Genomic DNA, 26,992 nt, shown 5'->3' with positions numbered 1-26,992 from the left:
CCTTAGGATCCAAGGGAAGACAGGCTTATTACAATGGAAATCACTTCTAAAACAACATTAAAATGTTTCTCTTTAAAGAGTACTTAAAACATTAAGGATATTAAGGGTATCAGTCCTTTTTGTAATACCAAAAGCAAAATTCTTTTTTTTTCTTTAAAGATACTATTTATTTGAGAGAGAGAGAGGGAGAGCTTGGGTCGTGCGCACAAGCAGGGTGGAGTGGCAGAGGGAGAGGATGAAGCAGGCTCCCTGCTGAGCAGGGAGCATCACGTGGGGCCCGATCCCAAGACCCTGGGATTATGACCTGAGCCAAAGGCAGACGCTTAACCACTTAAACCGACTGAGCCACCTAGGCACCCCAAAGCAAAATTCTTAATACAAAAGATTGGTAAATGTCTTGACATAAAATTTAATCAAGTTTAAGGTACTTAAATAAGTGACTTTGGATTTATTTTTAGAAAGGAATTCTAAATGCCAAGACTGACTAAGTCAGTATGTTTGCTTATGTATTTTTTCTTATTCCAAAGTCTTCTAATATTTAATCTTTTTTTTTTAAAGATTTTATTTATTTATTTGACAGAGACATAGCAAGAGAGGGAACACAAGCAGGGGGAGTGGGAGAGGGAGAAGCAGGCTTCCCGCAGAGCAGGGAGCCCGATGTGGGGCTCGATCCCAGGACCCTGGGACCATGACCTGAGCTGAAGGCAGACACTTAACGACTGAGCCACCCAGGTGCCCCCTAATATTTAATCTTTTTTTTTTTAAGTGAAAAGGATTTGCTTTTTTCTCTCAATTGTTTAATTATTCCTTTTGTTAATTAATCCATCCTTTGCTCACTGATTTATAAATGCACCTTTATCTTTTTAGGTCTTCAAACATAGAAGCCATAATAAAAGATTCATAAATGCAGCTATATAAATAAAATACTTCATGTCAAAAAGCACTGTAAATGAATTTGAAAGAAAAATGAAATACTTGGAAAAATATCTGCAGCACATTATTAAGTTTTGATCTCCATTAATATATGAAAAGCTTCTAAATAAAAAAATCAAGAGATCGTAGTTCAAAATGAACAATGGGCATGAACAGACAGTTCATAGAAAAACAAATGACACCCAAACCTTTGTGAAAGAATGCTCAAACTCATTTATAAGAGAAATGTGAAATAAAACTACAGAAAGTTAACATTTGAGAACTTTGTTGGAAGGACTGTGGGAAAACTGGCATTCATAGAATGTTTGTTGTAGTACAAAATAGTATATGATCCTTATAGAGGGCACTTTGGAGATATTTATCAAAATTATAGTTGCCTTTATTCTTTGAGTTAATGATCCCTCTTTAGAAATTATCCTACATATTTGAAAATGTGAAACAAATTGCCTATGTAACATTGAAAAGTGTTTTATAATAGCAAAAGACTGGAAACAACCCAGGGGCCCATCAGTGTGAAACTAGATAAACTGGTACATTAACACAATGGAATACTAGGTTACTGTAAAAATGAATGAGGAAGCAGTGATATGTTTTTAAGTGAAACTAGTGAAATATACATGCTTTATGTTTTAAAAAAAATATATGGGTAATACAAAAGTGGTTACCTCTTGGTGCTGGGGGAATGGGGCATCCAGGGATAAGGGCAAGAATTTTCTATATATAATTTTTTGGTAGGAGATGGTAGCAGAATATGTTTGGAAGGTTCCAGTGACAAAATACACCTTTAATTTTTACTCTTTTATATATTTGTGTAAATTTCTAAGTGTATTGTGTTCACTGATCTGTTGATTTCTTTTACCTACTGGTCTTTAAACTATGTTTTAATACGTGTTTTTGAAAAACAGTTGTGGCAGTGTTCACTCATTTGTTCTTTTGATTCGCTTTTTGTTCAGCTTGTATTAATTAAATGCCTCCCATGCCATGGCTACTGAATATACAGTTATGCATGTAGTAATTTCTAGATTTTCTCAGGGAGTTCAGTAAGCTAGGGGAAGTGTAGGGTATGTAGGAAGGTTGCCTAACAGTATAGAAGATAGGAAGCCAAGGTAGGAAGGAGAGGAAGACTTTGTAACATTGGACCTTGGGGGAATTTTCACCAAAATGGCATCCTAAGGCAGAATCCCACTTTGGGAATAACTAACCAGGCTAACATTGGTATATCTTGTTCTCTGAAGGACTTTTGGTATTGTCACAATGGACTTAGCACTATATATATATCTCCACAGAATAATATTTTTAGGGCTTAAGTTGCAACTATTAGAGGTTCCAAGGGACCTAATTTTGTACATTGGGTGTTCTAAAATTACTGTAATTTTGCATAAGGAATCATGTCACTCATAAATGTAGCCTTTTTCATGATGTCCCTAGATAAAATTTTGTCCATTTTTATTTCATGTTAAGCTGTTGGTCATCATCCATTCCTTTCTTTTGGAGTCATGGTACTTTGGTGGCCTGGAGTGATTTCCAGATTATTTTTCATTTTGTAGAAACTTAAAAATCTGTTGACATAATGTCAAGTGTCTGACTTAAGTTCTGCTTGGGCGTTTCTTTGACCCAGAATGGCCCCTCTGACATAGGCAAAATACAGTGATCCCAAGGGGTCAGTATATCTTGTAGTAATTTTAGTGAATGATCTTTAATTGGTAATTTGATACTTTGGGATTGATTATTTTCTAGTTAAGAGATTATAAAATATGTCTGTCAGTAACTGGGATTGAATAATTGTTATATCTTATTATATAAGCATTGCACCCTGGATCTGAAATTACATTGTTACAATGTAGGCTATAGACTTAGCCACTTTCAACAAGTTGTATGAACCTCTTAAAACCAATGAATTTCTACCAGAGTCATGGAGGTCAAAGGTGTATTTTAGAATACACCTTAGGAGGCTACTAAGCATTAACACTTGAGACTCTAGTTAGGTTGGAATTATATAAGGCGGCCTGCCATCTTACTTTGGTGTATTTTCCTATAACCCCTGACTGATTTGGCAGCCTAGTGGCAATTTGGTTGCTGTTGCTGATACATAAAATTCTTGCTGATATATACAAGGATTTGTGCATCTGTAGACAGGATTTTTGTCCTTTTAGAATGTTGTGATTACAACTCTTAAAACTGCCTAGCACATAGTAGAAGCTCATTAAATGTTGAATAAACATTGGTATGGATATAATACCAATACACATATATATGATACTATATGTATCATCCCCTAAATGCAAACAATGTGTTACACATTTATATTTTTATATATCTTATACAGTTGTTTTTGGGTACTTGCACTAGTAATTCTATATCATAATTTACGAGTAAAGAGTATGTAGTTTTAATAATCTGATTCATTAGGTTGGTAGATTACCCTTTGAAAATGTTCCAGTCTTATTCTCATATATTTATGTTTTTTCAAAAACAATAATATATGCAAATGCTAAATAGTATAAAAATCAATTTGTACTAAAGTTAATTTGGTTAAAAGTTTCCTCCCCACCCCCAGTTTTCTAGTCCTCAATCTTCCTTCTTTCCAGATAGAAAGTATTGTTACTAATCTCAGAGATAGTCTCTACATACATAAGTCAGTAGTCTTGTTAAAAAGTCAGCATATTGTAGAAAAATAGCCTGATAAAAACTGAAAAAATGAAAGAAATCTGTAGACCAACCTCTGATAGCGATATAGAAGCAAATAACCCAAATATAAGTTTGGTGATAAGATTCCACAAGCAGGGACGCCTGGGTGGCTCAGTCATTAAGCGTCTGCCTTCTGCTCAGGTTGGTCCTGGGATCGAGCCCTGCCCCGCATCAGGCTCCCAGCTCCGAGGGGAGCCTGCTTCTCCCTCTGCCTGCCGCTCCCCCTGCTTGTGTTGCTCTCTCTTGCTCTCTCTCTATGACAAATAAATAAATTCTTAAAAAAAAAAAAAGATTCCACAAGCAAATTCATGAGGAATACACAGACAAGTGGTATTCATGCCAACTGCAAGGATGGTTCAATTTTAGGAAATCTGTGACTGTCATTTAGGACATTGTAGGTCAAAGGAAAAACTATCACAAGAGTAGCTCTACAAGTTGAACTTCTTTTTAGTATTTTTTTTTTAATTTAAGTAAAATTACCGATCCATTTGGATCATATTTTGATGTCAGTCATCATATAATCTCACATTTGATTTTTTTCCAAGGGACAGCCAGTTGTCCAGTACTATTTATTGAAAATCCATCCTTTGCTTACTCATTTAAAATTATATCCATCAAATATTAAATTCTCATAATTTGGGTCTGCATCTGGGCTCACTGGCTTCTGTCATTAACTCTTTTCCTGTGGCAGTTATGGAATTATTTTGATTTATAAGTATTATAAATTTCACTTTTTGCTGTGCTCATTTGCTGCCTGTCCACATTTAGATTCATTTGTGATAGCATTTCGTAGACTCCAAATTTCTTGGTTCTACACAATAATTTTTGTATCGATGTCTATTCATTATGGTTCCTGACTTCCTCACTTCAACAGTTTACTAGAATAGGCTCCATCTTGAGTTTTTTCATTCTATTTTGTGTCAGTTCTGCCCAAGGTTTTGTTCATTTTTCTCAGCTGCTATTTTATTTTCTTTCTGCCAGATGTCCCATAAAGATTTCACATGGTGTGTGTGTGTGTGTGTGTGTGTGTGTGTGTGTGTGTGTGGAGAGACTTTATAGTAGAAAAATGTATGTGTTAAAATTAATATTCAGGGTGATTTTAATCAGAACACATGTAATAGAGTTACATCAGAAACAGTATAGGTAATGTTTCATGATCTAGGCTTTCTTGCATGCCTAGTTGCTGCATATTGCTTGTGTTCTTGGTTGAGTAATAAGTAATTTTTATGGGATGTTCCATGGCTGTCATAGTCATAAAGAGCCCTCTCCCTTGTGATGTGTCTTTGCATGGCTCAAACAGGACCCTTTGTCATATACAAGTCATTCAATTTTACATTCTAAAAATCATTGGTTTTAGCATTTAATGTGACTATAGGCTGTGCATCAGAATACATGGCTCTTAGTTTGAAATGAAAATTCATGTATACCATGATAAGAGTTTACTTATTAGTAAACCTTTTGGCTGTCTTTCATAAATCGTGGTGCGGTGAAAACTTGATCCATGTATCTTTATTTCTGTATGACAACATGGTGGAATCCTTGCAAAAGTTGATAAAAATATGAACAGTTTTTGTTTATTAAAGTTCCTCCCAAATTGCCCATCTAAAAATGTTTTAATATATGCCACAGTGCTTTTATTTAACTATTTTATAGTTGCTTAGGTAATTTTCTTCAAAATATACAAGATTGTGGACTGCTTAACCTGTATTTTAGAACTGTATCACAAAACGGGTTTTCCAGAATTTTCCTTGCACACCAGGGGTCTCACAAGGATAATACAAACTTGATTCAGTTTGTAATGAATAAGTCTCATTTTTAGCACACACAGAGTATCAAAATGTATGGTAACCTATTTATAGAGTAAAAATTTTTTTGAGTGGATGTCCCCATTCTGTTCATTATTAAATAAACTTTTTTGTTTTTAGAAAAGTTTTAGATTTATGTGAAAGTTACAAAGAGTTCTCATATACCCCATACTCAGGGCATCTTACATTAACATTTTATATTACTATGGTACATTTGTCACATTCCCCTTCTTCCTAGCCCTTGGTAAACTCTAATCTACTTTCAGTCTCTGAATTTGCCAGTTCAGATTACCTCGTATAATTGGAGCAGTGCAATATTTGTCCTTTTATGTATGGCTTATGTCACTTAACATATCTGCAAGGTTCATCATCGATGTTATTGCATGTGCCAGAACTTCATGGTTTTTTTAATGGCTGAATGATATTCCATTGTATGTATGTGCCACATTTTGTTTAGCCATTCAGTTTTTATGTGCCACATTTTGCTTATATGTACATGTATTAGCATATATTTATTTATATACATATTTTGTTTATCCACCATCTGTCTAATGGATAGCACTGCTCTAGAATATACTTTTGGTTAATTGTTATAACATTTTATTAGTCTAAATTGGTCATAGTAAACTGAACAATAGGAAATTATTTAACTCTTGCAGTAAAATCCTGAAATTGTCTCTGGAGTATTAGATAAAACTTCAGTCCACTGGAATTATGAAGCATCCATATTCCTTTTAGCACAGGCTGTCAAAAATTAAGAAAAATGTTTTCCTGTTCTATTTGTGATACCTTTGGCATCACTGTCTTACTCAGTTAAAAGTAAACAGTAACACTAATTGGGTGAATAGTTTTGTGAAATATTTTTCTTTTAGCTATTTTTTTTAAGATTTTACTTATTTATTCAAGAGAGAGCGGGGGGTGGGGGCAAAGGGAGAGGGACAAGCAGACACTGCATTGAGCGTGGAGCCGAAGCCAAGAGTCAGACACTTAACCAATTGAGCCACCCAAGTGCCTCAGCTATTATTTTTAGTGTAGCCTAGTATGTTATGTAGAATTATTATCCACTTCCTGAACATCTCTTTTCTTTCCTTTCTTCCTTCCTAGTCTCTTTGTACTTTCTGAGAGCCTTTAGTCAGTTTCTCTACGGAAGAATAAGTTCAAATCTATACCTATTGCTCAAAGAATAATTTTCTTGCCTCCATTATAAAATGTATTAAAAAATTATAAAAGGCATAGGTATTCATTGTAAAAAATTTGAAATAAAAAAAAAACGTAGCACAATTAAAAATATGTAGAAATACTCAGGTTGTTGGTACATTTCTTTTTAGTATATTAGTATTTAGTATATTTTAGTATATTTCTTTATGTATATTAATAATGTTTTTAGATACTCTTTGAGTACAGTTGAAATACACTGTTACATCAGTTTCAAGTGAACAACTTAGTGATTAGATGGCTCTTGAGTTAACAAGAACATTTTCCTATCTTTAAATATGAATGCATACAAGTCTTTGGACCATGATTTTTATATAATATTTACATCTTTTTTTAAACATTAGGATTATTTTAAATTTTTTAAATAAAATTTGAATATAACAACGTAATTAACATACTTCTGGGAACATTTTTGTGTGCATGCGTCCTTGATGATTTCTTTTATTATAATCTTGTTAGAGACCGATTATGTTTTGTCTATTTTGCATCTCTTGATTAGCTAATGTGAACGAAATCAAGTGTAAAGTAATTAGACCCACATTCAAGAAGCAGATATTGTTCATATACCCCCTACATCTCTTCACACTTAATTCATTCTCACCTCTGACAAGCATAACCATCCTGTGCCCTGCTATCATCCACTATTCTTGGCTTTCCGAGACAGCCCTATGTAATGAGATGGCTCTGTTCCTTTCTCTTTCACGAAATGATACACTTTTAATGATCATAAGATTATTTTACCCTTTTAATTAGTTTTTCAGCACTTCCTACTAAATTCAACTATTTTTTTCTCATTTCAGTACCTCTTAATTGCCTCTTATTTATTTGTTCTATTTCAGGCAGCATTCCATTTTATGCAGTATTCTTTTTTTAGAGTAGTGTTTGGATAACAACAGTTCACATCAACTGAGCACACACAGTAAGCGTTAACACACTGTTGTACATGTGCATTAGCTCAGTTTTAATGCTCAGGAAGTACATTCTAATATTATCCCTTATTTTTTCAGATGGGGTAATTGAGGTCATTTACACTTAGTAACATTGCCCCCAAATGTCACAGAGTCAGGCACTTTGGCCCCAAAGTCTCTGCTCCATAGGCTCTCTTCATCATTGATGCTTTAGTTGTGGGTTAAAAAAAAAAAGGCAATTCTGTGTCTGGTGGTGACTGTGTTCCTAGGAAGATCAAGACCTCTTTAAGAATTGCCTTATTCTAAAAGATTTATTTATTTATTTTAGAGCGAGCGAGCAAGCATGAGGGGGAGAGGCAGAGGGAGAGAGAGAATCTCAAGCAGATTCCCCGCTGAGCACAGAGCTCAACATGGGGCTCGATCCCACAACCCTGAGATCATGACCTGAGCTGAAATCAAGAGTTGGACGCTTAACCGACTTGAGCCACTTCAGGCAACCCCCCCCCCCCCACTGGCTTTTAACTAAGTGCAGGAGTGCAGGGTGTACTCTAGAGTTAGGAGGTCTTGGATGAGATTCCAAACTAAAAGATTTAAGAAATCCCATACCTTACGTTAGGACGAGAGCGTGTGGTAAAGAATGTAGTGAGGTGGCTTTTCGTCAGAAGATGGTTGTGGGCATTGACCCCAAGAATCATCCAGAACACTTTTACAGTAAAAAGAACAAAGACTAGCTCTGCTTTCATCGGGAGGAGGGATGAGCCTGATGCCTTTTGGTTGTGGTACACTTACCGCAAAATGCTTTTTGATGCCCATAAACACCGATAAAGGTAATCTTTGATGACAGCCAGCCAGAATGCCCAGTGCACTCTGTACTCAGGACCCTCCCTGTATTGAGTTGTCTGTCCTTTGGATGAGGTGCTTTTGCTGTGCTTGGTTTTTAAAACGGCTCTGAAAGCTTCTTTCCATTTCCTGGCTCATATCTCGCCATCAATTACCTGTCAAAAAGATTTGGTTTATTTTAAGCTTTAAAAGTGATACTGGCAGAGGTGGGAATAAAACCAGCTTCTGAATTGTCAGTTTTAGACTCCGAGAGAGAGAAGGAAAAACGGACATTTTTAAGTGAAAAGCATCAGTTTTTATGCATGGGTTAACTCTAAACTGGGCAAGCTTCCTGCAAGGAGGGAGGGATAAATACTTTTTACCATGTTCTTGCAGTTTGGGTGGGGTTCATGGACATGCTTCCCTGCTTGGCCGTTTTAATGATTAAAAGAAGCCCCCTGTTGTGCCTGAAGCTCTCTCTTCCTTGGAAGTTAAGGTCAGTTTACCTTCATTGCTCCCTCCCTGTTTTGCACTAGAGTATGTGAATCAGAACACATAGGTCTCCCTGTAGTCTGTCCTGGACCCCATCCATACAAAGGTCCTTTCTAGGACCCCTTGGCAATTTGTGAGGTGCCTCCCAGGACACCTCAATACTAATAAGAAATCAGAATTGCCTCAGGACAACATTGATAAGATGTCTCCTCAAGTGAGCTAGGAAGCAAAACTCCAGGTGGGAGTTTGCCATCGACAAATACGAACAGTCTCTTAGGTGATGAAATTCTGTAATGCCTAATAGTATGAGTTCCTGTCTTCAACATGGTTGCTATCTGAAAAGGTTCTAATATAATTTTGTCACCTGTAGCGTCCCTGCTCTATGGGAACCATATGATCACAATTTCATCTCCACCTATTGGCTTTAAGGACAGTTTTCCTGCAAGTGAACAGGAAGTTGTTTTAGTATAGTGCTGGCACTTTTGGTCTGAGCCAGCCGGGGTTCTTCTAAACACTGTGGTTCTCAACTATCCACTGATGGGCTGGGTTGTATTTTTCTAGTTAGTAAATGTCTGTTACTGTCAGTAGTCATCATTGTTCCTCTAAGATTTTACAGCCAGTTCCCTACATTGGTAGTGCAGCGAAGCTTAGCAGGTTGTTGTTTTTTGTTTTTTTTTTTTAATAAATGCTTTTGGAATATTTTGTTTTCTTGAAAGTGTGCTACTGCCATCCTGCTCCTAATTATCCATCTGCCCCTCCTAAGCATGCTCTTGTAGACACTGCTTTGTTGTATTGCCGACAGCCACTGCTGGAGAATTGCTGTCCTGAAACAGGATGCACATCTCAGACATGGTGCTGCTTTTATTTTTCGAGCTGAATTGATTCTTTAGATGGGATTTAACACCCAGTCAGCAGCTAAACTCAGCAAAGGATTATCTTGCCATGTATATAGTTGTAATGAATTTCCAATTTTGGTTTTTGTGTGAACAAATGAGAAGCAAATCTTCTATATATAATTGTGACCTTGTCCTTTGGAAATTTCTGGTGCACAGTTCTGTTCCAAAGTTTAGACCGAGTAAACTTTTAGTAAAAATGTGCTTATTTAAAAAAAAAAAAAAGCATTGCATCTTAAGGGCTTTTGCTTTTTGGAACTGTATTCATACATACACGGATAAACACATAGCGATACATCAGTCACTGTGTTTTTAGGTGCAGTGTTTAATTTTAGTTAGAAAACCTATTACCTAGTTGGGCTATTTCCATCCTGTGCAAATAGTACAGTCATGTTGCCCAATAAGATTACAGGTTGGACACCCATTTTCTAAATACTGAGACATTAACTGCATTTTGTAGTGCAATAATGTAGACTTGCTGTCAGATGGCAGTCTTCTGTGGGGAAATTTGGCATTCTGATCAGACACTAGGATAGATAATATCAAAAACCTGGATCGTTATACTTTCACATATTTACGTATTCACATTAACTCATGTTACTAATGTCCTATACTATAACTTCAGTCCTCTTCCCTTTATTTGACGACACTGCCTAGAGGCTTACAAATAACAGTCTGGCTTTATGGAGTTCCTGATGGTCCACTCTGCATTGCCCCTTTAGGGGTGGCATTACATGCCAACTTACCAGGGTATTTTCCTGTTGCATTTCATTAGAATCCCTCCATTCAATGCCAATACAATGAGGCTTTTAAAGAATTTGCTGCAAATTATCGTGCTTTCGTGTTGGCACCTGTGTTGCTCAGCACATTATAGTGCTTCACGTGTGTAACTGTTGTTTACTTTTAGTTCAGTGTTGCTCTGTAGATTGGGTATATTCGGGTTTTTTAAATTTTGTATACACATTTTTTTTTGTATACACATTTTTAAATTTTTTATTATTATGTTAATCCCCATACATTACATCATTAGTTTTTGATGTAGTGTTCCATGATTCATTGTTTGTGCATAACACCCAGTGCTCCATGCAGAACGTGCCCTCTTTAATACCCATCACCAGACTAACCCATCCTCCCACCCCCCTCCCCTCTAGAACCCTCAGTTTGTTTTTCAGAGTCCATCATCTCTCATGGTTCGTCCCCCCTCCGATTTCTCCCCTTCATTCTTCCCTTCCTGCTATCTTTTTTTTTTTTCTTAACATATATTGCATTATTTGTTTCAGAGGTACAGATCTGTGATTCAACAGTCTTGCACAATTCACAGTGCTCACCATAGCACATAGATTGGGTATATTCTGTTTTTAACTATTTAGCTGTTACTATTTAGTATTAACTATTTACCTTTGCCCCTTCAGTTGACTGCGTGGAATTTTGTCTATTAGCAAAACATTAGATATTAGGATCTGCCAACCGTGGGTTGAGTGGTTCTGGAAGTACTGTTCTTAGCCGTATTATGAAACCACAGGTCCATGAGTTGTTATACTGCCATTGTTCACTTAATCAAAAAATGTACCCAGAATTTTATCTTGGTGAGCCATCATTTGTTGAATAGTATTCATCTAAACCATAATCACCAAGGTGATTCAAATATATTTGTTAAGTCTTAGACTTTTTCCACATTAAGAAAATTTTGGTATTCCACTGTCCTGTTTGGTTGTAAGTTGTCATATTTTTCCTGTCTGTTGCCAGAAATACATGTTGTCTAGTTGTTGACTCAGCAGTTCCTCTGTATTGTAGATCTGGTCCTGCTAAGATTTTCTTTTTACCACCTGTGGTCACATGTAGGGGTACCTACTGTTTTTGAGGTTCTTTAGTGACTGTTCTTTGTCAAATCTTGCCTCTGTTACTTCACTACTAGATCATTATTTAGCCCAGTTAAAATATGGGATCATCAGGGGCACTTGGGTGGCTCAGATGGTTAAGCGTCTGCCTTCGGTTCAGGTCATGATCCCAGGGTCCTGGGATCGAGTCCAACATCGGGCTCCCTGCTTGGCGGGGGGCCTGCTTCTCCCTCTCCCTCTGCTGTTCCCCCAGCTTGTGCTCTCTTGCTCTCTGTCAAATAAATAAAATCTTAAAAAAAAAAAAAAGGGATCATCTTGTGACTTCATGGTGTCACTGGAAAACTTACATTTCCTAGTGGATGAGAATATTTCAATGATAGGGCTAATCTCCATGTGGTATTCCTTCATCTCTAATCTTTACTTACATGTTTATGTGTTATGCCTACACATACTGGGCAGTTTGATACTTTCACAAATACTTTACCTGCACTCATGACCAAGATACTGGTAACCACTATTTGGGGGCAACCTGTCAATGGGGTTATAACTAACAAGTGTCCTCTCAATTTTGTCATAAGATTAAATGCTTTAGGGCGCCTGGGTGGCTCAGTCGTTAAGCGTCTGCCTTCAGCTCAGGTCATGATCCCAGGGTCCTGGGATCGAGTCCCACATCGGGCTCCCTGCTCAGCGGGAAGCCTGCTTCTCCCTCTCCCACTCCCCTGCTTGTGTTCCTGCTCTCGCTCTCTCTCTCTCTGTCAAATAAATAAAAAAAAAATAAAAATCTTTAAGATTAAATGCTTTAAAAGATTAAATGCCTGTCTTAGCAACCCTGCTAATCAGTGTGACTCTGAATAAGGCAAATAACTTTAAAAAAAATAATAATAATTACTGTGATATAATTCATATACTATGAAATTACCCTTTTACATTTCAGTGGCTTTTAGTTTATTCATAGAATTGTGCAGTCATTATTTCTGTATTACTGTAAAACATTTTTATCACCCCAGAAAGAAGCCCCACATCCAGTAGCAGTAATTCCTCATTTTCGTCTTTCGCAATCCCTGCAACCACTAATCTAACTTTTTGTCCCTGTGGGTTGGTCTGTTCTAGACATTCATATGAATGGAATCATACAGTATGTGGCCTTTATGTTGACGGCTTCTATCACGTAGCATGTTTTGGTGATTTACCCACATTATAATATATATTAGTACTTCATCCGTTTTTATGTCTGAATAACATTCCACTTTATGGATTAACTTCATTTTATCTATTCATCTGTTGAAGGACATTTGGGTTTCCAGCTTTTGTCTGTTAGGAATAATGGTGCTGTAAACATTTGTGTACAAGTTTTCATGTGGACAGTTTCATTTCCTTTGGTATACATACACTTAAAGCAATGGGATTGCTTTGTAGTGTGTAACTCTATTTTAATGTTGTGAGATAATTTTGACAAACTTTATTAAAGTGGCTGCACCATTTTACAGTACAACCAGCAATGTATGAGGATTTCAACTTACCCCATTCTCACTTGTTACTTTTGGTCTTTTATAATAGCCATCCTAGTGGATGTGTAGTGTCTCACTGTGGTTTTGACTAGTATTTCTGTGTTGAGCAACTTTTTTTGTGCTTATTGGCCATTTGTATTTCTTTGCAGAACTGTTTGTTCAAATCCTTTGTTCATTAGAATTGGGTTATATGTCTTTTTGTGGTTTTGTTGTGAAAATTCTTTCTATAACTGGATGATAGACCCCTATTGGGTATGTGATTTGCAAATATTTTTTCCCATTCTCTATGTTGTCTTTTAACTTTCCTGTTTGCGGTATGTAAATTTTTAATATTGATGAAATCCATTTGATCTATTTTTTGGTCACTTTTGATTTTGGTGTCATAACAAGGAAACCATTATCTTACATTGAGGTCTGATCCATTTGGCATTTATTTTTATATATGATGTGAGGTGTAAGTTCAACTTTATCCTTTCGCATGTAGATATATAATTGTCCTACCACCATTTATTGAAAAGACTATCCTATTGAATTATCTTGACCCCTGTATTGAAAATCCATCGATTCTGAATTCAAGGGTTTATTTTGGGCCTGTAAGTTCTTTTTCATTTACCTGTATATCCTTATATCCAGATCACAGAGTCTTTATTTTTAGTTCTGTAGTAAATTTTGAAATCTGGAGGTATGAACCCTCCCAACTTCGTTCACGACTGTTGGACCCTGAGTTTTCATATGAATTTTAGGATCATTTTGTCAATTGCTATAAAATAAGATCTGGAATTTTGATGAACATCACATTTAACCTGTAGATCACTTTGTGGAGTGTTGCCATATTAACTGTTAGTTCTCTTAGTCCATTAACATGGGATGTCTTTCCATTCATTTAGTCTTTAATCTCCTTCAACATTGTAATTTTCAGGATAAAAAGTCTTGTATTTCCATGTGAAAAATTACTCTAAATGTTCTGCTTTTTCTCATGATAATGAAAATAGAATTGTTCTCTTATTTTATTTTGATTGTTCATTGTTAGTATATAGAAGTAAAATTATTTTTAACTGATATTGTATGTTCTAAGCTTTCTGAAATCATTAGAGTTGCTTCTTTTTATTCTAATAGTTTTAATATTAGGCGGGGTATGGGTTTTTTGGTAGATTCCTTAGGATTTTTATGTATAAGATTATATCCCCTACAAATACGGATCATTGTACTTCTTTCTTTCTAATCTTGTTGATTTTTATTTCTTTTTTCTGCCTAATTACTCTGGATAAAAACTCCTGTACAGTATTGGCAAGAGAAGGCTTCCTGGTCTTAGTGAAAATACACTTACTTTTTTCCATTAATTACAATGATAGCTGTACAGTTTTTGTAGATGCCCTTTGTCAAATATAGAAAATTCCCTCCTGTTCCTAGTTTGTTGAGGTTTTCATTTTTTTAGATCATGAGTGGTTGTCATCTAATTTGTCAAATGCTTTTTCTACATTTGTTGATATGATCATGAGGTTTCCTTTTTATTCTGTAAATACAGTGTATTAGATTCATTGATTTTCAGATATTAAGCCAACTTGGCTGTACTGAGGTAAATCTGACTTGGTCATGGTAATCATTTTCATTTCTAGATTTGGTTTGCTAGTGTTACATTGGACATTTTTGGAAATCTGTATTCAAAAGGTAGCTTGCTCTATAGTTTCCTCATTTTATCTTTGTCTGGCTTTGTTATCAGGCTAATGTGGACCTCATAGAATGAGTTGGAAAGTGTTTCCTTCTCTAATATTTTTTTTGGAACATTAAGCAAGGGACTGGTATTAATTCTTTAAATGTTTCACCTATTAAAGTCATCTGTTCAAGGACTCTTTTTGGGGGGACTTTTATAGATTATCATATTTATTTTTACAGGTCTATTCAGATTTTTCTTCTTGAGTCAGATTTGGTGGTGTCTTTTTATGTTTAATGTAATTAAACATACTGATAAGGTATGACTGATGTCTGTTGTTTTCCTATTTGTTTTCCATGTGTCTTACGTCTTTTTGTTTCTTTTACTGTATTTTCTAACATTCTTTTCATGGTTGCTCTGGTATTTCAATTAACATCTTACCTTAAAATAATTGTTTTCAGGTTAATACCAACTTAATTTCAGTTGTGGACAAAATTTGCTCCACTGTATCTTTGTTCCCTCCCCTCTTTGTGCTGTTATTATTATACAGATTACATCTGTATGCAATGTAAACACATTAGCACAGTCTTCTAGTTACTCCTTTATGCTACTGTCAAGTCAGAAATGAGCAAAAAATGTTACAATTAAAATTGAATTTTTTGTCTTTTAAATTTATTTATGCAGTTACTTTTCCTCATGCTCTTTTATTTTTCATATATATATGAGTTACTGTCTAGTGTCCTTTCATTTCTGCCTGTAGGACTCTTTTGTATCTCTTGTAAGGCATGTCTGTTAGCACTGAATTCTTTTAATTTTTGTGTATCTGGGAGTATCATAATTTCACCTTCATTTCTCCAGGATAGTTTTGCTGGATACAGAATTCTCGGTCAACGTTTGTTTTCCTTCAGTAGTTTGAATATAATCATCCCACTATTTTCTGGTCTATGGTTTATGAAAACTTACTTAAGATCCATTACATATGATGAGTTGTTTTTCTCTTGCTGCCTTCAAGATTCTAAAGTCACTTTGACAATTTGATTATTATGAGTCTAGATTTGATTTGAATTTGAGTTTATCCTTCTTGGCATATATTGATCTTCTTGCATGATGTATAGATTAATACTTTTTCATCAAATTTGGCAAGTTTTGGCCATTATTCATTCACATACTCTTTCTGTCCTCTTCTCACCTTTGTTTGGCTCCCATTATGTTTGTCATCTTTACTGAGGTAATTCTTTTTCATTATTTTATAATAAATAAGAAAACATAAGGCTCTATGTAGTACTGGCTGAATCTCATAAGTGGTATTCTTGTTTTGTTGTTTGTTAAGTGTGTTTGATCATAATTTACATTTCTTTTTTGACCCAATAGTTATTTACTGTGGTGCTTCATGTTGAGAATTTCTGGTTTGAACTACCTCATATATACATGATATATATGTTACATAAATATGTATTTATTGTATATAAGCATATAATGTATAAGCTTATATGTTTTTATAATTAACATATAAAATTATATATAAAATAAACTGTTTTATCACATTGTGATTAGTGTGGTTGCTGTCCTTTTGTACATGCCTGGTTCTTAATAACTTTAGTACAGCGAGTCCCTCATTCTTACTTTTTAAAAAAATTGTCTTTATTTTCATGTACTTATTCTTCCAGGAGACCTTTAGAAACAACTTGTCAAGTCCTCACCATGAATACCATTGGAATTGCAGTTGGAATGGCACTGAAGGCAGAGATTGATTTTTGGAGAGCTATCATCTGTATAATCTTCTCATATATGAATGTGGTATGTTTCTCCTTTTATTCAGGTCCTAAGTATTGTGTGTATCTATTCCACTTATTATCTTCAATATTTTTTCCTAGTTTATGAAAGAAATAGGCAGATGTCCTAGGAACTGAGATTCTGATTGAAAAGTACAGAAGATGTCATCTGCATAGACTAGATTGTTCAGTATAAAAGGTCATACAAAATGTTTTTTTTTTTTATATGATGGTAACATTTCTTCCACGTGGCCCTAGGAGTCTGCCTTATTTATAGTGTTCCATTCCCTTGTTTTGTATTAATTACAGAGATGATTTCTAATACTAGGGAAATTATGTAGTAAGCCATTTGTTTTTAGTGCCGTCAGCATCCCATCAACTCTTCTTTCCCATTTAGAAGTGCTTCCTCTATACTTCAAGCTTCTGGGAACTCAGTGCCCATTGTATACAGGATATGTACCCATTGAAGATCTTCATGCCCTCCAATATAAGGCTAACTTGTTGTGTTCTCACTACAAAAGTTTAGAATCAGAGAGGTAAGAGTCCTGTTCTACCTGATGGTTCTGTTTCAGTCTTAAGAGCAACTCTCCGAGAGGGAGCTAGAAAACATCCAGGATTCTGAGAGGGATTTGAACTTAGATCCTATGAGAAGCATCATAGGAATTAGGGCTGTTTAGATTGTGGGAGACAACACATCCAAAATAAAGAGTTTGATAATCTGTTTTCAGATCTTTGATAGAGTCAGGAATAGTTGATTTTTGCTGCTTTTGAAGGCAGTTCTAGTTAATGGATAAACAGATTTAAGAACTGTCCACAAAGATGACAATATTCTTGGAAGTGATACCTAATGGTTTTTCTGTGACCACTTGGAATGGAATTTGAGAATCTCCCTGCATTGTTTTTTTTTTTTTTTAAGATTTTATTTATTTATTTGACAGTGAGCGTGAGAGGGAACACAAGCAGGGGGAGTGAGACAGGGAGAAGCAGGCTTCCCGCCGAACAGGGAGCCTGATGCGGGGCTCGATTCCAGAACCTCTGGGATTAAGGCCCCAGCCGAAGGCAGATGCTTAACGAGTAAGCCACCCAGGCACCCCGAGAATCTCCCTGCATTGTAATGAGAGGTTGGATTACATGCACTTAAAGGTCACATTTGTTTCTGAGATTCTGACTATCTCAGTGAGGACAAATGAAACAGTATTATTGTATGCCTACTTCACATGTTCCCATTTCATCATCACCACAACTTTCTGAGGCATCCCAGAGAGAGAGAATAAATTTGTTAGGGTAACTCATCTAATTAATGGCAGAGTGTACTTCTCCAGTATATCTTAATTTACAATATATCTCCTCCAGCATATCTTGATTTACAAGAGTAATTCCTTAAATTTGTATAGCACTTCATCATTTGAAAACCTTTCACAAACATGGTTTTATTTGACCCTTATAGAAATTTGGTGAATTTGGAAGAACAGATTTCATGTGTTTATTTTACAAGTGGAAAAACATGGGTTTGGAAGCTCTTTGAGTTTCTCTGGGGTAGGAGGGATCTGGGAGACCATTCAGTACAATCTCCATATTTCGCAGTTAAGGAAACTGAATACCAGAATTTAAAAATCAGTGTTATTTTGTGGGTATTCTTTGATTTGTGTTAGAGGGAGGGGAAGATCAGGCTAAATGATTTCCTGTGGGGGACAGAAGGGTTGTGTTGCTTTTATCCGTCCTTTAGTATACACTTGATTAATGCTGACTCACCACATTAGATTAAATGGCATTTTAACAAACATTGATCAGAGGCACTAAGGGTTTAAGGAGAAAACTAAGACTTTAGGGAGCAGGTTTTGGAAGATACTCAGGGTCATGAGATCCTTCTTGGTAGCCCTGAAAGCGTTTAAAGTATTTCCTGCCCCTGGTTCAAGGGACACCTGGGAAAGCAGGGCCTGAGGGAATGGGTTATGTTGTTAGTTTGCAATCAGTCTAGTATGGATGGGAATGAAACCTCGGCCTCTGCCACGATTCTGGGAGCCAAGTCACTCATGGGTCTGTGACATAGGCTCGGCGTGATGGCTCCCTTGGATATAGCATAGATTGCAGATTTAGAACCTCAGGAATGGAAGGGCCTTAAGAGCCTCATATCCAAGCCTGCTTATTTCAGTTTGATCCTAATTCAAGTTCTTTTAAGATATACCCAACAAATGGCCTTAAATTTTATCCAGCGGGTCAGTACAATTAGTGATGGGGAAGTCCTTCCTAAGTCAGCTTGTCTCTTCTTTGAAGACTCGCGTGCAGTATTGAGCTGAAATGTTTTTCTACAGCTTCAGCTTAATCAGCATATTTGTATTGTACCCCAAGTCAAAAATATTGCTTTACTGTTCTCTCTCCTGCATCTGCAGTTTCTTCTCTCTGCTGCCTTTTGAGCTGCGGCACGGTGCTGGGAGATGGGGATGTGGAGACGAATTTAGACACAGTCCCTGCCCTCAGGAGTTCTCAGTCTAGTGAGAGAGTTCGACATGTACACAGATAATTACAACAGTATGGTATGCTCTACAGTGGAGGTATGTACAAGATACTCTGGGGTTCGGAAGAGAAATCATTTGATTGAGTATGGAGATGCCAGAGGCTGGAGGAACTGATGCTTAAGGGGATTCTTAAAAGAAGTAAAGCTTGACCAGGAAGAAAACAGGGAAGGACCTTTTAAGCAAAGGCATGGACATTGGAAATAGAATGATGAAATGGGGGGACTACAAGTAGTTCCTGAGATTGGGTTAGAAATGTAGGCTGACGATAGATCCTTATATAGTATTTCATGAAATGCGGATTCCATTTTGAGTGTTTCAGTAAGAGATGCATTTGATGGTCACTCTAGCAGTACTATAGAGCATGTTCTGGAAGATCTTCAAATCCGGACAGGGAGATTAGTTAGAAGGCGACTGTAGTAGGTAAGATGATAAATGATCTGAGGCCAGAAGGAGTGGGAGTGGAGAAGAGGACCTGACCTCTTAGAGGCTATACAAACATGGACCTAATAGAGGGGCCAGTTAAGGCTCTCAGACCTGGGCAAATGTGCATTCACCTACCTCCATCCCTGGCCTTGATGAGAAATCCCCTCATGTTTTTTAGATGGGCATTGCTACTGATCTCTTTTGGACCAGGGCTTGACTGGACCGTGTTTTGCAGGTTTCTCTTGGGGTGCAGCTGTATAGGAAATGGTGATTCTCCATCATCTGAACAGCTGCAGACCTGTCATAGGATTACTTAGTTCCTGGTCCTTCTCAGCAGTAGCAGCCCTCCTTCATGACCACATGTCACTCAAAGTCAGAGTAGAGGCTCTCCTCTCTAAAACCCACTCAGGGAAGAGGTGGCTCTCGTTGTTACTGTCTCAGTCATTCTATTTTGCTTAGGGACTTTACAGTGTTTATGGTTACACCTCCCAGTAAAACATGTTCAGTAATCAAAAATCTGTAGATGCAGTATTCATTTCCTCTTTGCTCAAAGCAAGAGGAACATGTCCTTTGGAAAATTCTCCACCTAGGGCTCAGAGTAGTGACCTTGGAGATTCAGAGAATGGATTTCTGTGACTAGAACGATTAATAGGAGATTGCAGTTAAGTAGACCTTAGGTATTTTCAGTGGACCCTGTGTACGTAGCCATCCTAGAGGGCAGTAAGGGGAAGAAGGGGTGGGAGAGGAAGCTCTGAGTAGGACAGCAGAGCCAGGACAGTAAGAGTTTGGGCCTTGAGACTAAATAGCCTAGGCTCCGATCTGCTCTTACATTCGCCAGTGTGGTGTCAAGCATGGTTTTTCACTTCTCTGGGGCTTTCCTTTCACTTATGTAAAATAGGGGTAATAATCTTTTTTTTGCAGTGGTTTGGTGGGGGGTAGTGATCGCAATGATTTTTAAGGATTTAATGGGATTGTTCGTGTAAATGGCTTAGAACGAGTCGGAAGTATGTTAAATGCTGTATCAACTATAGTTGCTGCTGATAATGATGTTGACTGTGACAAGGATTAAAAGAAGATAGTTAACTAGAGGTGCTTATATTTTACATTGTCGATGAGACTCTGAGGGTTCAAGGAAGAAAAGAAAACGAACCGACGTGAAGGTTTTCAATGGTATGCTAGTATGAAGTCAATTCTCTGCCATCTTTTTCTTCTCTGCCAAATGGGTTGGGAAACCAGATGAATTTTGTCCATGCCCTGATCACTAATCTATTGCCTTTGCTCTTATTTCCAAATAGAAACCTGTTGAAAAGTTGTGTTACACCTGAATAAAGGTTATCCTAAAAATGTAGAAAAATGCTTTGGAGTTGGTCAAAACCAGACTTGAAACCTGACTCAACTGTTTACTAGCTGTGTGATCTAAGGCATGTTACTTAACCTCATTGAACCTCAGTTGCTTCATCTAATATCATAATTAATTTGCAGGGTTTCTATGAGGACATTTGTCAAGTGTATGTCATAAGCACTCTATCAATCATAGCTATCATTGTTAGTTCTTGGGATGCTCACCACGTGACAGAGACAACAGCAGGCCCTGGTGGCTGGGAGGACTGCATGGATCCAACCTCAACCTGGAGTTGTGCTCTTCTGAAGAAATCCTACTCGGATGGATATAATACAACCTGCTAAGTGTCCTAGCACTTATCAGGTTGTATTATCATTGTCCGTGTCTATGGCTCTCGTCTACCAGACTCTAAATTCCTTACAGGCAAGGACAGTGCCTTATTCATCTTTGTATTCGGTGCCTAATCCCGTGCACATTGTAGGCCTCATTAAATGTTTGTTGAATGAAAAACTGAATCATCAACAGACATTAATTGGGCGCCTGCTCTGTGATCTCCATGGGCTCAGCTTTTCCCCGCCAGTTGCCTACAACGTCCAAGCTGTCTTCAGTATGCTTTCTCCCGAAGCTTACTCCTATCTTCTAATCCTTTTGCTGAGGACTTTTCTGTGTAGCACAAGCATAGCAGATATATTTACTTCATCTCAAGTACCATCTCCAGCCGATTGAGAGTACCTGCCTTGATTCTGTTTTATAAAAGGATTCCGAAGCCAGCTCTCAGGGCAGTGTGAAAGAGCGTTAACGACTCATCAGTGATGTTTGCCAAGGGTGGGAGAATGGGCTGTAACAGCACAAGGGCCACATCTGGGTCATATTTGAGATTATGTTTTCCGTGAACTACTCTGTCTCTATGCCTGCATTTTAGTCTTGGCTACTTGCAGATGTTGCATGGCTGCCGCTGCCGCCCCAGTTGCTGCTGGTTGCTCCTTGGGTAGGACCAAAGTGATCACTGATCAGAAACTTCATCCTCACAGTCTGGGGTTTGCTCCTGTGGCTGGTATTCAGTTTCCCCTTTCAGCTTTACCTCAGCTATCCCCTTACCTACTACACTGACAGGTAGGCCTCCCCTTTCTGTTCGCCACCCAGTGGGCTCACATTTCTTTTCTTATTTCCGAATGATTAATTGTTCTTGTTCCGTGAGAAGCCTTCTTTCTGTTAGAAGATGTGACAACTAGAATACAAGTTAAACGATTCCATCAGGGTGCTGCAGTGAGTCGTATAAGCTTCCCCTTTACCGTGGGAGAAAATTGCAGACTTCGGGGCGGGAAGCACTGAGAAGGGAGGCATTGTAGATGTGGGAGAGAAAGACGATAGCAGACGGAATAAGATCCTGGGAACCAATGTAGGTTGGGAGGGTGAAACCTCTGGCTCTAAAATGGGGGTGGAGGGATAGCCTTGGTTGAAAGGAGTTACCTCCTCGCTGGAACACAGGCATTCGGAGTTAGGAGGAGGAGCTGAGAAGGGAGTTGAAGATTTGTAATTGTCGAGGTGACTGATGGGGAGAGGAAGCTGACCAGGGACAGGATTACGGAGACGAACCAGAGTCTGCGGAATATTCGGGCCAAAAGGCTGGAGTGGGGCCTTTTGGCATGTTAAAGTGAGGTACTATTATATTAAATGATACGTGAGATGTGATATTACTCCGTTAAAGCGAGAAACTAGCTTGAAACTCCATTAGAAACTCAAGAAATTGTAAAGTGGTCTTAGGCCACTGTCACAAGTAAATTTGATCGCCTGGGCCTGACCTTTATTGATTGAAAAGTGGACAGCTAGCAAGAGAAGGGTTATGCAGAAATGACTTTGAAAATCCAGACTCTCTGTGGAAGGCAGTGTAGGTCCAAAGTGAGCTCCAAGTCTGTGACTAAAAAGAGGACTGGGCGTGATCAAGATGGGTGTTGAGTAGTTGGAAACTTGGAATAATAGGACCTGTGATCGGAGAGTGGATTTTGAAACCTTGAGACTTCAAACCCGGAGTGGGCAAGATACTTGTGAAGCTGGGATGTCAGATGGTCTGTTACCTACATACTGAAGTGACCCAGGATTATAGCAAAAGCTGGTCTGGGAACGAGCACTGTGGGCCAGCTAGAATATGCTTCAGTGCCTGAGGAATGGTTAGAGGTTGGCTCATGGCGGCTGTGCAGATGGAAAAGAGGAAAGGATGTAGTGGATTGTTGGTAGGAGCCACAGAAGAGTGGCAGGGAGTCTTCGAAGTTACAGAAACTATGATTTGCACATTGCACTGCAGTGTTGGCTTGCAGAACGCCTAGCAAAAACGATCCCCTCGTTTACTGAGCGCCTGCTCTATCCCCGGCACCTTGCTCTGTGCGCTCCCATTTACGCCGTCTGGGTCTGTCACATACCGGGTGTGAGAGAATGAGCAGCAGTCCCAAGCAAGGACAGCTAGAGGAGCTGCTGGCTCTCAGAACTGAGGGGATGCCGTGGCCATCTCAGCACAGACCTGGGCAGCTTGAAGTGGCATAAAAAGGTTTCCTTAGATCAAAATTTTCCCTTGACGTTGACCTAACTCTGTTACATGGTACGAGCTTGTGTTGGCTGTTCCATAATGTACTCTGGCTTCTGAGCCTCTGGGTTGAGGAGCATGGGCTGGTACTGTCCTTTAAAAAAAAACAAAACAAGAGAACAGGCACAGCACTTTAAAAAACTCACATATTGATTGACTAGAACAAGACAGTCCAGTTACCTAATTGAGCTTTTAAGATAAAGGATAGACAAAAGAAAGCTCGCATCAATGGGTGGTGAATAACGAGACCACTTTGCGAAATCCACTCTGAGGTCAGAATGCATCCAGTTTAGTGGACCTATTGTAGATACCCGCTGTGCTGTTGGGAAGGACTGGAAATTGATGCAGAGAGATGTCCCTTGGGACCCGGAAGGTCAAGTTTAGGAGAAGAGAGTGTGAACCCTGCGACATTGCATGTAGTCATTTTTCTTCGGTTATAGTCTTCACATGAGTCAGTATTTCACTGAAGGTTTAAAGCCACTGTGATAGAGTGACCAGGCCCTCAGACAGCCCATCCCCTCCTGTGGGGGCTGCTTTATATTTATTCCTCAGGAGAACCTGGTAGAAGACTTCATGTGAGGGAGAAGAAAAGGCAAGAAGTGGAGAGTGACTACAGCCTGTCTTCATCTCAGCTTCACAAGGCATGACTCAGCAGAGGGAGGGATCATCCTCTGGAGACTCTCCAGACCACAGGTTGCTCCTTTCAGTTGCATGCTTAGCCCTCTCAGCTACTTTTTCTGTTCAGAAATCATACTGTATGTGCATATATGAACTGTCACTTCCCATAAAGAGTACTCCACGTTCCCAGTTTAAAAAAAAAAAAAAAAAAAAATCCCTCAAAGAAGGTATAAGGCTCGTTCTGTTAGGTTTCCAGTAGTCAAAAATTGCTGGATCCCCAGTGCTGGAATATAGGCCACCAGAGAGGAATTTGGGTTTCAGCAACAAAGGCCCCCAGCTTAATGGAAGGAAGGCAGTCAGCTGACTTGAAAGTAACCCCTATCCCTGCACTTCACATTATTCCTTCTTCCTTCAGCGCCTTGACTCAGATACGACCACTGATAACAGCAAACCAAAGCCATACCTTCTCCTTCCACTGGCACTTTTCTGGCCTGTGCAGCTGCTGTTAGGAGTCACTCTCTTTCATTAGCACTTCCTTCCTCCCATCTCTTAAGACGCAGGGAGTCATGAATGCTAGAGTTGGGGTCGAATTTGTCCTACTTGCCTCTGTGGTTGGGGAATACTAACGTTAATCAGCCCGATACCCACTTCCTCCTGATATTATGACAGTTACTGGAGAAGCTGTAGCCAGGGCCAGCAACCCTGTGGACCCCAGCCCCAGGACTTACTCCTGAGGTCTCAGCTGATTACAAAATACTAGTAGGAGGGCTTGCCCCATCCCAGCCCCCCTTCTGAGTTAGTCATCAGAGATCAGGACTTGTCTTAGGGCATATGTTGCATAAGAACAGATATCTCAGGGGTTAATAGTGAACACTATCAGGAGTCCAGGTTACCTTTTATCTCTCTTGGGGATGGGCAGCATAGGGTAAGTGGAAAGTCTTGTATTCCCAGTGATTCCTCAGGACACCCTGGGTCACACTATCTGGTACCTTATCCCGGGTCTTGCCTCTTCAGAGTTTTTCTAGTGCACATCTTGTTCTCACTAACCACCTTTTATTCCCTGCCAGACCCTGGTGGGTTTCAGTGGGTGTGGTTTTGTTTTGTTTTTTTCTTTTCCCTTCCTCAGGCCATCTGTAACAGTCATCATCTGGGAGGAGCCTTGTGAATGAAGCCTCAGTGAGTGAGTGGAGTGACACCCATGTTTTTCTCTGAATATAAGGAGAGGGAAGGAGGCCATGAAATCCCATAATGGAGTAACAAAAATTTGACATTTTAGTAGATACTGGACCTAGAAGCCTACATGAAGGAAGTAAACAAACCTGAGAGATCTTGGATGTGTGTTGAGTGAAGATAAGAGTGAATTCCTATTGCCCTTAGTAATGGAGGAAGAGAGGGGAGAAAAGTGAGGGTCCTTTATGTCACTGGAGGAGGCCCTGAGACTTGCTTCTTAAACCAGTGACTTTTAAGTTGCATTGCACTACTTCCGTTGCTGTTTGTGTGAGAGTCACTGTTCCAAGCCCTCTTCTCAGGTACAGCTGCCTTTGTAGAGATTTCTCTTGACCCCTATTGAGAAACAACCCAGAACAAGGTTTGCAGCTTAGAACTCTCTGGATCAGTGACAGAGGGGTCGAGGACAGAGGAGGTAGCACAAGTAGTACCAAATAGCTCAGCTTTTTTTATATAGGATGGATGGGGTAGAGGCGGAGAGCACAGTGGTTCCAGGCAACTCCAAACACCTGGTAAGGTGTAAGGAAACAGTACACTGAAAGGTCAACCCTTAGACCTATTATTTGTCAATCCCCAGAGCATGATAGAATATCTAAAGGTTATAAAGATTCTTTCCTAGAAGAGATTTAGAAGAGGGGAACTTCCAATTATGTAATACGGGCATTGCAACTTTTAAAAACATCTGTTCCCTACATAGGTCATGGAGATTGATACTCGTATCAACCTGTGGCTGACTAGGCCAGTATTAACTTCAAGGTTTCATGCTCTTGGAGGGATCCTGCTACTCTCTTGCTTTGACAGGTGTTCATCTGCAGTATGAGTCCAGTACTTGAAGGAACAAGAGGACAACAGGCATCCAGGGGACATCAGTGTAGTCTTCGAAGTGAAGATGGAAACAGAAAAGATCATGGAGTTGGCTGGATTGGGCTGGGCTTGTTTGTTGTTTCGGAATTTTAAAAATACTTTTTTACTTGATGATAAAAGTAACAGATGATCACTGTTGAAAAATCAAAGGTATAAATTAAAAAGTAAAGAACACCTATAATCTTATAACCCAGAAAACAACTCAACATCTGAGTTTGTTTCCTTTTGCCCCTTTAAAAAAGAATGTAACATAGTTTTTTCAAGTTTTCATTTTAATTCCAGTTAGTAAACATACAATGTCTGTTCATTTCAGGTGTACAATTTAAAAACAAAATTGACATCATATTGTATATGTTGTTCTCCATCTTTTTTCATTTGAAAATAATGTATTTGCATGTAATTAGCGTTCTTTGAAAACACAGTATTGTTACATAATATTTCATATGGATCTAACAAAATTTAGATAGATGATTGCATGCTGCTGGACATTTTGCATATTACCAATTTTGCCTATAAAATGTAATAAACTTCATTGTACATTAATCATGTACATTTGTAATTATTTCTTTGCAGTAAATTTCTAGAATGGGAATTACTGAGTTTGATGAGAGCATTATTAGGGCATCTGAAAAGTACTATTGAATTGTGCTCAGTATAGTTGTAAAAATTACATTCCTGTCAGTGGTGTATAAATATGCGTATTTCTCCACACATTCATCAAAATACGGGCTTTCTCTCTCTTTGTAAATGTCTGCTCATTTAATAGGTACAAATATACATCTGTTATATTAGAGATTTGTATTTGTAATTTACATACAGTAAAATTCAGTCCTGATTTATAGTTCTATGGGGTTTTTTTAAAGATTTTATTTGAGAGAGAGTGCACACGCACGCATGGGGGG

General features: G+C 38.3%; 1 long non-coding RNA gene across 7 annotated transcripts in view; it reads left to right on the top strand.

The window, feature by feature from the left end:
* LOC118026037 overlaps positions 1-26,633 on the top strand; it is a 56,385-nt gene extending 29,752 nt beyond the window's left edge. For 4 of the 7 annotated variants that reach the window (XR_004683449.1, XR_004683450.1, XR_004683455.1 and 1 more), the window contains 3 exons: positions 16,418-16,547; positions 18,913-24,074; positions 25,126-26,633. This is a non-coding gene — a long non-coding RNA (uncharacterized LOC118026037). Of the gene's footprint in view, positions 1-16,417; positions 16,548-16,919; positions 17,059-18,912; positions 24,075-25,125 lie in introns of all 7 variants that reach the window. The other 3 variants (XR_004683454.1, XR_004683451.1, XR_004683453.1) reach the window with 3 other exon arrangements.
* The last annotated feature ends 359 nt before the right edge of the window (positions 26,634-26,992 follow it).

The sequence above is a fragment of the Mirounga leonina genome, unplaced genomic scaffold (assembly GCF_011800145.1).
Source record: "Mirounga leonina isolate KUSES-001 unplaced genomic scaffold, KU_Mleo_1.0 Mir_204, whole genome shotgun sequence".
Lineage (NCBI taxonomy): Eukaryota > Metazoa > Chordata > Mammalia > Carnivora > Phocidae > Mirounga > Mirounga leonina.
Note: the sequence above shows the minus strand (reverse complement) of the source record. Positions and strands in the feature narration are given on the sequence as shown.